Source organism: Phacochoerus africanus, chromosome 4, assembly GCF_016906955.1.
Source record: "Phacochoerus africanus isolate WHEZ1 chromosome 4, ROS_Pafr_v1, whole genome shotgun sequence".
Taxonomy (NCBI): Eukaryota; Metazoa; Chordata; class Mammalia; order Artiodactyla; family Suidae; genus Phacochoerus; species Phacochoerus africanus.
Window position 1 is genome coordinate 44,553,972 of NC_062547.1, and position 11,410 is coordinate 44,565,381.

The window sequence follows — 11,410 nt, forward strand, 5'->3', positions numbered from 1 at the left end:
AAGTCATTTTGCTTTTGCCATTCCTGACTACTGGCTAGGGCGTCCGCTTTCCTGGGCCGCTGAATCAGTTACGTTTCAGTCAGCTTCCCACCTTCTAACATTTTAGTAGTAAGGTCTTTGCTCCCTTTGTCTTCTGGTCTTCCGCCTTTAAAAACATTCCTTTATAGGAGTTCCTGTCATGGCTCAGTTGCTAACAAATCCGACTAGAAACCATGAGGTTGCAGGTACGATCCCTGGCCCCACTTGGTAGGTTAAGGATCCGGTGTTGCCATGAGCTGTGGTGTTGACATGAACTGTGGTGTAGGTGGCAGATGTGGCTCAGATCTGGTGTTGCTGTGGCTCTGGCATAGGCCGGCAACTACAGCTCGGATTAGACCCCTAGCCTGGGTACCTCCATATGCCACAGATGCGGCCCTAGAAAAAGACAAAAAAAAAAATCCCTTTACAAATATTTTTAGTGATGTTTCAGGAGGAAGCAGAGCTAAAATGCATGTGCTCAATCTGACACTTTTAGCTATTTTCTGACGCCTCACTGATTTTTTTGGTGGGGGGGCGGGGGTGAACAACCTCAAGTTCTTTTGTACGCATCTTGGGCCAGAGACAGAGCTAGGCCCTTCGACCTACACTGCGGAACTTACTCCTCACAACAGTGGGGTTCTTGGAAAGAAAGGCTCAGAGAGATTAAATACTTTGATGATGATCGATTTAATTCATCACGGAAATAATTGGTTAAGCAAGTATTATGTGCCTCACACTGTGCTGGCTGGCTGCTGAGGATGAGTGAGCTCATGTTGGCATCTAGTCATCTGAACCTGAAACTTGGGAGCACCCTAGACTTTTGCATTGTCCTTCCCACAGCCCATATCCCGGAGCTTTTTTTTTTTTTTTTTTTTTAGGGGCCACCTGCAGCATATGGACGGTCCCAGGCTAGAGGTTGAATTAGAGCTGCAGCTGGAGCCTGCACCACAGCCACAGCCACGCCAGATCCTAGTGGCATCTGTGACCAATGCCACAGCTTGCAGCAACGCCAGACCCTTAACCCACTGAACAAGGCCAGAGTTGGAACCCACATCCTCATGGGTACTAGTTGGGTTCTTAACCTGCTGAGCCGCAGTGGGAACTCCTCTCAGAGCTTTTATCTCCTGGGTGTGGCTCAGCTGTGCCTTCCCCTGCTTCCTGGATGGCCCTGCCTTGGTTCAGAGCTGTGGGATCTCTTTCCCAACATGCAGTAATATACCACCTGGATTTCATGCCTCCAAGCGCCCCACCCCAACTGTAGCCTAGGTGGTCTTTGGAAACGGCAAATCTGAGTGTATCATTCTTTGGCCTAAAACCGACATGCAGTGGACACGACGATGACTCCCTGCCAATGTCCAGCACAGCTGCCTGCCAGTGATTTCCACTCAGGGAAGCACCTCATTTGTCTCCATGTCCTCAGCACTTAGTGCCGGGCCTCGCATGCTAGGCAGCATCCGTAAATGTTTATGGAACTGAGCTAAACATAATAGTCCAGCCATCAGGAGCTTACATTCCAGGGTCCTAAGTGGATTGGATTCCACCAGGATTCCAACCCAGATCTGATTCCGGGCCTCTAGACAGCTGTGCTGTTGCACACCCCTGGCTGGCAGCCTTTCTCCTCCTCGCTCCTGGAGACCCTCCGTGAGGTCCCTCCCCCCGCCCTCCAGGCCTTCCTCTGCTCACATCTGTGGTCTTCTCCTCCTCCTCCATCCCTGCAGAAAAACACAAAGCACCTCGCCTGATGTTCCAAACACCAAGAGGGTGGGAAGGGAAGGAACCAGAGTCCCTTTTCCCCCGACCAAGGCAGGAAACCCCTCTCACCATCAGTTGAGGTGGCCTTGGAGGCCCAGCTCAAGTTGAGGTTCTGAATCTTCCAGAGTTGTCCACGCATTGAAGCTCCACCCGAGGAGCTGTTGATGAGATTGTTGGGGGACGGAGTGGGAAAGGGAAGTTTATATGGTTTGAGCATTACCCATACGGTATTAGGTGGGAATTTCCAAGAAATTATGTGGCAATGACGTTATAGCTTTTACACGATGGCTGGAAGCAACATTAGAAAAATATTACCTAACACGACTCCATATGGACATATGAAATTTCATTCCATTTTACACATGTAATTAAGTGGCCCACATAATGAAGTCCTGTGTGTGAAAAGAGGGAGATGCTTTTTGTAAGTGCAAGGAAGGTGGGGTGAGAACAAGGCTGGCAGTTTCGAGGGAGAATAATCAAGCAAGGGTGGCGGAAAAGTATTGCACCTTAGTCTATAAACAACTTCAACATGAGGGACTTTTTTCCCCTCCGAGCTGGTCTTCTGGTTGTAAAAAAGACAAAAACACTCAATATCCTGCTGCTATTACACCCTCCCATCCTGTTTACGAAAGGTGATGAGTTGGAAACAGTGCTGAGCTTGGAAGCAGATGGAGCCAGGTTCAAACCCTTGATGGTCACTTCCCAGCAAAGTGACCTTGGGGGGAGTGGCTTAGCCAGTGCCCGCAGAGTGTGGTCCCTGAGCCAGGATCCTCCATCATCCGGGGGCTGGTTCCAAGTCAAGGCACCACCTCAGACCTACTGCATCCGAGTCTCGGAGGGTGGGGCCAGGACCGTGTGTTTTAACTGCTTCTCCAAGACTCTGATGCACCAAGAAGGAGAGCTGCCTGCTTAAATGATCAAAGTCTCATTCTCCTTCCCTGTAGGGCAGAGCACCCAACGCAACGTAGCTTAAATAGAGAAAGAATTTAATGATTCGCAAAACCAGAGGTAGAACTCCCTTCCTTCCAGCACCTCAAACGAATGCCACCCAGAATCCCTTGATTTTAAGTTTCTGATGTCCTGGCCTCAAGAGGGTTCAAAAGAGAAATTTGATGGCTGTCTGAAGTTACAGTTTTCACATACCTGAGTTTTCATACCCACATTCATAGGCTTTTCATGTTTATTGAGCAGCTAATCCATGCCACGCATTGTGTAGGGGTTGAGACAGGATGTGGGATCACCAGTGTGGACTGGCTTGTGGTTCCCCAATGCATCGTAACATGCCCTGCCCCTTGGGTTTTGAATATGCTGTTCATCTTTTCTGAATGGTCCTTCTTCAGCAGGCCACCGGGGACCTCCTGTTTATCTTTAAGAAGCTTTTTGGACATGCACTATTTTCTAAAGCTTTCCCCAGGTCCTCTGCCAGCAGTAATCTCTGCTCATCTGTGCACCCAAGGCCCCTACCATGTGCTCGCTCCTCTGCTGTCCATTGAGTCATTCTGTGCTTATATGAGCTTCCTTCCACTCCAGTCAGTGAGCTCCTCGAGGGCATAGGCCTTGTTTCATCATTTCAAAACCTTTAGCACATGGCATATGGCCCAGTACAGCACAGATGATCCACAAATCATACTGAATGGAATTGACCCTTCTTAGAGTTGTAGGTATCCGTAGAAAGCCAATTCCAAGTGTTGAAAGCCAAGTTCAACACTGTGCAGGACACAGCAGGGGATGCAGTCCCCGCACTACCCCACAGCCTCTGTGAAGCTCAGAGAAAACTCATTTTTTTAAAAAATGAGTTTTTTTAAAAAAAATGAGTTTGAAGTCATTTTGAAGGGGCTTAGTGATTATCTAGGCTAGAGCAAGGCAGTCCAACAGAACTTTCTGCAATGGTGGAAACATTACATGTCTGTGCTGATTCAAATCATGGCCACGAGCACATGTATCTACTGAACACTTGAAATATAAGAGTGAGATGGAGGATCTCAATTTTAAATTTTATTTAATTTTATTTAATTTCAATTTAAAAAGTCACATGTGGAGTTCCCGTCATGGCGCAGTGGAGGCGAATCGGACTAGGAACCATGAGGTCGTGGGTTTGATCCCTGGCCTCAGACAGTGGGTTAAGGATCTGGCGTTGCTGTGGCTGTGGTGTAGGCCAGCAGCTGTAGCTCTGCTTAGACCCCTGGCCTGGGAACCACCATATGGAACTGCTGCAGGTGCGGGCCCTAAAAAGACAAAATAAATAAATAAATAAATAAATAAATAAATAAAGTCACATGAGGTTAGTGGCTACCACACTGAACACTGCAAGCCTGAAGGATGACTTAGAGTAATCTGGTGAAAAGGAGAGTGGCGAGGTTATTCTCGAAGTAGCACATAGAAAAATATGCTTGGAAAACTTCAAACAATTTTTTTACAACCTTGAAAGCAGGCTCAGTGGTCTCCTGACTCCTGGTTCTACCCTCAAAGCCCTGGAGCTGCCAGATTTTCAGTTTCAATGAGTCAGCAGATGCCAACAGCTACTTTGGAAGCTGGATTCCATTAATCAATTCCAAAGTTATCCTATGGGGTTGAACTGAAATATGATGAATTATGCCAGAAGATATTCCCAAACTTTTCTTTAAAAATGTGTTCCCTTGTCCCATGAACATTTAAGAAAGCCTATGAATTTCAAAGATTCTGAAACATTTTTTTCTTGGGTGCTATTCCCCTTTTAAAGGCTCTGTGGGAACTTGGGAATCCACAGAGGCAAATATTTCTGGAAAAGGCTATGTGAGGGTGCTCAGTGAGGTATAAGGGTAACCCTAGGGTCCTGGGGGCTGGTGGATAGAAAGCACCTAGTCAAGGTCTCTTGTTGGGACTCCCTCAAAAGGGTAAATAGAAAAAGAAAGAAGCGTCCTTTGGGAAGAACCTTTCCCGTCAAGGCCTCTGCAAGAAGTGGCCAGTGTCTGAATGCCCCATCCTCCAGGGGGAGGGTCTGGCCTGTCTGGACTGGATTCCCCAGATGGAACTGGAGGGATGGAACGCACCTCCTGAAAGCCAAGAGATTGAGCAAAGTGGGAAGGTGGGTGTGTGAACGGAGATTGAGCAGCCACCTGGGGCTTATGAGGGAGAACATAAAACTGATGGTCTGGATGGGACTGAAGGTGGATAGAGCCTGGAGTTAGAGGTATGAGAGACAAGCATGAGGGAACCAGAAGCCAGTGATGGGCATGTGTGGGGTGTAAAGTGGTGATGGTAAAAGTCCAGAGTGAGCAGAAAGAACAAATGTCAGTTTCCATATGCCACTGAGTATAACAGTAGTTTTTGAGAAAATAAGCAAAAATAAAAACAAAATAATAATGAATGTATGCATTGACTAGAAGTATACAAATAGTGTACACATATATACAAATATTGACGGCTCTTCAAATATTAAACCAACCTTGCATTCTTAGAATAAGCCTCACTTGATAATGATGTAGTTTTGTTTTAATATATTGTTAGATTTGATTTGCTAATATAAAGTTAAGGATTTTTGTGTCCATATCCATGGAGAATTTTGGTCTGTGAAGAACTTCTTTTCTTATATCTTTATCTAGCTTTGGTATCAAGATAATGCCAAATGAACTATAAACTTGAATAAGCTTAGCATTTTTTTCCATAAATATTTGAGGGAATTTACAAAGGACACTTCTGGACCTGGAATTTTCTTTGGGAGAAGGCTTTTAATAACAAAATCAATTTGTTTAAAAGATACGGAATGATTCATACTATCTATTTTTTAAAGTAAGTTCTTTAATTTTTTTTAATGATTTTGTCCTCGTCATCTAAGTTTTCAAATCTATATCAGTGATCAAAAGTCAGAGACTTTGCATAATATTTCCTTATTATCTTTCCCTCTTTCATTCTTGATATTTGTATCTTTTGTTTTCTTTTTTCTTGCTTGGTCTTGCTAGAAGTTTATCAATTTTATGGATCTTTTCAAGGAACCAGCTTTTGGTTTTATTGATTTTTCTCAATTGCTTGTCTGTTTTCTACTTCATTGATTTCCACTCACATTTTTATTATTTCCTTCCTTCTGCTTACTTTGGGTTAAAAGGGCTTTTCAAGCTTTGCCTAAGCTGTTCCCTCTTAATGGAACCCTCTTCCCCAAATCTTTTCTAGTTCATTCTTATCTATCTTTCAGAGAGACTTAATCATCACTTTCTAAGGGAAGCCTTTGAAATCTTCTTTAGCGGAAGAGAAAGACTGGTATTGGCTGAATCTATGGCAACTTTGGCTGTCGCTTTCCTCACATGGGGGAAACTAAGGAGTTAAGTTCTTTAGATGCACCAGAATATTTTAGGGCAGTGATTGACCAATTCTAGCATCCCCAGGAATAACCCAGAAAGCATTTTAAACTTTATTGCTTTTGTTATCTTCTCAAAGGCATCTTCTCAAAATCTCTTTGGACTGAGAACCACCTTTCTGATCACAAATTGTCCTTACCAGCAAAAAAGCCAGGCAGGTAAGAAAGGCAAATGTCAGCTGGTGTGTGCCTGTCTCAAACAGATGCTGTTCTGGATTTTCAAGAACACGGCATTCAAACATTATTCACTTTGATTACTGAGTTTGGGGGGCACCCCCTTAAATTTTGCACTTAAAGTGAGTGCCTCATCTGTCTCACTCTAGTCCCGGCCCTTGGGGAAAGAACAGGTAAGGTATGTATAAAGTGCCCAGCACAGCCTGGGTCTCAAGCAGACCTCAGTGAATCACAGTTCTTAAGGTCATTGTCAGACTTTCCGTAGGGCTCAGTGAAGGATGCAGTGGACATTCCAAGACAGGAACATCAACTCTGCCTTGAGGAGCAAGATGTGATGATATTTGAGCAGGTCTTGAAAACAGAGTAGGCGTTTGTCATGCAGAAAAGGGGGAAGGGTCTTCCAGAAGAATTTTTTAAAGAATATGACATTGTGCATGGCTAAAACCAGGATGGGTAGAGGGGCCTGGCAACTCAGCGGGTGTGTCTGATGCAGGCGGCCTAGGTACGGGCCTAGAGCTTGGTCTAGTAGGTGTGGACCTGGCCAGAAGCATTTGAGCGGATGTCTGCTGACCTCTGCAGAGCCACACTGCCTTAGCCTCAGCTTCCAAGGCCATATGGGGGAAATCATAACCTCCTCTGGGAGAATTAAGTGAGATGGTGAATGTGAAATTTGGGATCTGTTGGGGCCATGTGGGTGAGTAATTACATAATAAAATCCCCTCACACACTGGGATTGCTCCTCCTGCCTGGTTCTGAAATGACCTCTGCATACAAGTTCATATCAGATGAGGGGACCAGGCCATTATAACGACCCTGTAAAAGCATCTTCACTGAACGGGGTGGGGGGTGGGGAGAGGATAGCCACAGCCCGGCAGAGTGCTGAGAAATGGGCTGTCCCCTCTCCCTATCTCACCCCCAAGCTCCCTGCAGGGATGTGGTTCCCCAGCATCTCCTCCTGGCACCCCCACTGCCTTGGGCTCCCTCCCCAGGATCCTGCCAGGATCCTGCTCTTTCTGTCTGTGCGGTGGGGGAGGGGAGAGGGACATGCCCCCTTCATTTCTGAGAAGAGAGACCCCGCCAGACACACCAGTGGGAGTCGAAGCAGAGTGAGCCGTTAGAGGCGATGCGTCACCTCCACTAGCTGGGCACAGCCACCAGTGTTAACTCTCACTCAGTGTGACTCAGGTGCCCCCCGGATTGTTCCGCACGCCCAGTCGGTTCACCCTCGGGGGCTGGACTGCTCTTTCCCACAGGCACCCAATGAGAACTTCAGCACTGGCTCAGTACCATCTACACGCATTGCAGCCCAGATGCAGGGGTGGCTCAATTCCATGACCAAGGGGCTGGGAGGAGGATGAGGGTGGGGGCAGGGAGAGTAGGTAAGGAGAGGACCGTCCTTGTTTTTCTTAGGGCAGCGTTTTCCTTTCTCAGGGAAACTGTCAAAATTTTTGTTTGGAGACCACCGTCTGGTTTTTCCTTCTTCGATGTGGCTTCCTCCTGTTTAATCCTGCAATAACTTCCTGGGAATCCTTGCTCATCGGAGGATTCTTCTGCCCCCTCAGTGGACTCCCCTGACTCCTTTATACCACAGCCTGTACCACAGTACATTCTGGAACTAATTTACATGCACAGCACTGTAGTTGCAGAACTGTCACTTGATTCTCACAGGGTCGGGGGGGGGGGGGTCTGTTAGGATTCCTGCCTCACGGAGGAGGATGCAGACTCTCAGATCCGTGAAGTGCCCTGTACAAGTTCATGAAGTAGAGACTATTGATTTTGTCTGCTTGTCTTCTTACCATCTATTTCTCTTCTGCTTACAGCCCTTTACCTTCCATAGGGTCTTGCCCAGCTCCCTGGGTCTCCATTTTCCCATCTGTAAAATGGGAGTGATTATAATACTATCCAGGGTCAGACAAGGATGTGTGCTTTGAATATTTGTTCTATATTTATTTTCAGGGGGGTGGGGAGGGGGTCGAAGTTTAGGCAAGGACACTCTGGCGCACTGAGGGCTCCTGCAGTGAGAGCTCCGGCTTCCAGACCCCCTAGGTGTTACCCACGGAGGAGTAGAAAGTGAGGGTGCTTGGCTTGCAGAAATGTCACTTTACATACTTCTCATTGTGTGGGGACCTGAATTAACTTGATATTTCAGGCTTATTCTAGTGATGTTTTTGTGCCCCCTTACAGACGAAGGCCCCAGGCAGTGCATTGGCTGACCGTCCCTGAGACTCTAGATAAGACAGTGCTCGGAAGTTTAGATAACCCAGTGCACGGAAAACGTAGGGCAATGCTGGACACATAGAAGATGCTTCATGAAAAAGCATCTCCTATTCCCCAGCCCAGGGCAGATGAGCTCAGCGCTTGCTCCAAACTCTATATTCTCGGGCCCTGTACAACCAGGCTGGCCTTGCCCCCCACCGCGAGGAGACCTTTCTGATTTTCCAAACGGGAGACACTGAGCCTCTAAGGCCTACAGCGATCCTGCTTCCCGCCCAAAGGTGGATGGTTTGGCTGCCGAGTTCCCCGAAAATTGATTCCGCATGTTGCCGACATCAGGCCCGAACGTTTGCTCAGCACACAGACGTGAGGGCCCTCCGGGGAGGCTGAAACCTCACACCAGCCTCGCCATCCGCCCCCAGCTGCAGGCTGCCAAGCCGCCGCCCGCAGCCAACTCCCAGGGCCAAGTGGTGGGAGATCAGGGCATTGCCAAAGGCAGGGGCGTTTGGGAGCCCCTCCAGGCCCCCCGGGCGGCAGCCCCGCCGCCACCTGGTGGCTGAATGAGGAACTGCACCAGCATGGCTGCCGCTTTTACCTTGGCCTGGGGACTTGGAGTGTGTTGCTGGACGGCTAAATTCGCAGAAGATGGTCTTTCTCCCATTCCAGGAACTCCCCAGGGCAGGGAAATGTGGTTCCCAAGGCTAGGCTATTTTTAAACGTCAGCATCCTCCATGCAGATGCTCTGTTTAGGCTGATATTCCAAGCCTGTGAGAGGAGCAGTGCATTTAACCAAAGACAGATGCCAGGATGGGAGTAATTAGGGTGGGCGGGGCCTGTCTATTCCCAGGCTGGGCAGCTGGGCAGGGAGAGGGCCGGCGGGCCACCCTGAGGCTGAGGTTTTCCCTGGGCAAGGAGACTCAGGGCCCTGGCTGGTCTCTGAGGAGCTCTGGCCCCCAGTCCCCTGTGGATGACTTGGGGAGGTTGAGGGGAGGTTCTTACTACCCCCCCCCTTTGATTAGTATCATCATCATAGTCAACAAACTTTGCTCATAGTCAACAACCTTTGCTTAGCAGTAGTGCTGCATAAAGGGTAGGCTTTTCCCATTTTTCTGATGAGGAAACTGAAACTCAGAGCCATCGTGGCTCAGTGGTTAATGAATCCGACTAAGAACCATGAGGTTGCTGGTTCAATCCCTGGCCTTGCTCAGTGGGTTAAGGATCTTGCTTTGCAGATGCAGCTTGATCCCTCAGATCTCGAGTTGCTGTGGCTCTGGCGTAGGCCGGTGGCTACAGCTCTGATTGGACCACTAGCCTGGGAACCTCCGTATGCCGTGGGAGCAGCCCAAGAAACGGCAAAAAGACAAAAAAAAAAAAAAATGATAGTCACTCAAGGTCACCCAGAGTGAGGGCTTTGAAGTTTTTAGTGATTTTTCCAGTGGGGGAATCTGACCAGCCATCTCATCGTCCACGGCTTCTGACCACTTTCAAAACCAAAGTCCTTCAGGAGCTGTTCAATTTGTCCAGTGAGGGCCTGGGTCTGCCTTCGAGCCTGCCTTTCCCCTTCCATCCCCACCTGCATGCTTTTTAGACACCCTAGAGTTGTACTAGCCCCGTGTTAGCACCTTTAAAAACTCTTCATGTGCTCTTTCTATGAGTTCTTTTCACTCTTGCCGTCACCTCAATGGATCCCACTCAATCTCAAAAAATCTGTAGTCCGATTCCAGGTCTGATGATTCATTGACTAGGGTCATCTTTGATCTCCTGTCTCTGCCACTTAATATATAGCCTGGCTCAAAAAAGTCTTTGCTGGAGTTCCCATCGTGGCTCAGTGGCTAACCAATCCAACAGGGAACCATGAGGTTGTGGGTTCGATCCCTGGCCTTGCTCAGTGGGTTAAGGATCCAGCGTTGCCATAATGCTGGTGTAGGTCTTAGACACGGCTCGGATCCTTCATTGCTGTGGCTGTGGCGTAGGCCGGTGTCTACAGCTCCAATTCGATCCCCAGCCTGGGAACCTCCATATGCCACCAGAGCGGCCCAAGAAATGGCAAAAAGACAAAAAAAAAGTCTTTGCCATTGTTGAATGAGTGAGCAGATTCAAAAGAAGGCTCTACGTGAATTCGTGAGAGATCTAAGGTCTCCTTTGAGAAAAGACTATAAAATAAGTGTGAGTGACCTGCCAACCAGACCTGGGAGATTGGGGCAGACTTGGTGGGGGGGGGCTTCCTGGAGGAGGAGGAGCAGAAGGGTGAGAATGAGGGAGAAGATATTGAGTCTTGGGAAATGAGTACCATTTGTTGGGGTCGGGGCGTGGGATTGTGAGCAGGAGGAGATACTGAAGCCGAAAGCACGGAACACGGCAGAAATCCCCAGCATGAGAAGTCACCACACCTCTATGTGTGTTCCACAGCTCCTTGGTCAGTCCTGGCTGAGGCAGTCTGCACATGAGAGCTCTCAACCCCCAGCCCATCCTGGGAGGTAGGCATCAAGATGGGCAGCAAACCCACTGAGGACTAAGGAGCAATTTCTAGCCCTATTCCCTTGAGAACTGATGGCTACCTCAGTTTCCCCAATTAGTCCTTTGGTTTCCTCAGGAGCCAAATCCTGGCCTGCACCTCAGCATCTGGCTTAGTCTCAAGACTGAGGAGTTCTCATCATGGCTCAGCAACAACAAACCCGACTAGTATCCATGTAGACTCGGGTTTGATCCCTGGCCCTGCTCAATGGCTTAAGGATCCAGCATTGCTGTGGCTGTGGCTGTGGCATAGGCCAGCAGCTGCAGCTCTGATTTGATCCATAGCAGCCTGGGAACTTCCATATACCCTGAGTGTGCTGAGTGTGGTGCTAAAAACCAAAAAAAAAAAAAAAAAAAAGAAAGAAAAAAGAAAAAGATCAAGGCAAGCTGTGATTAGTCCCTGCTGTC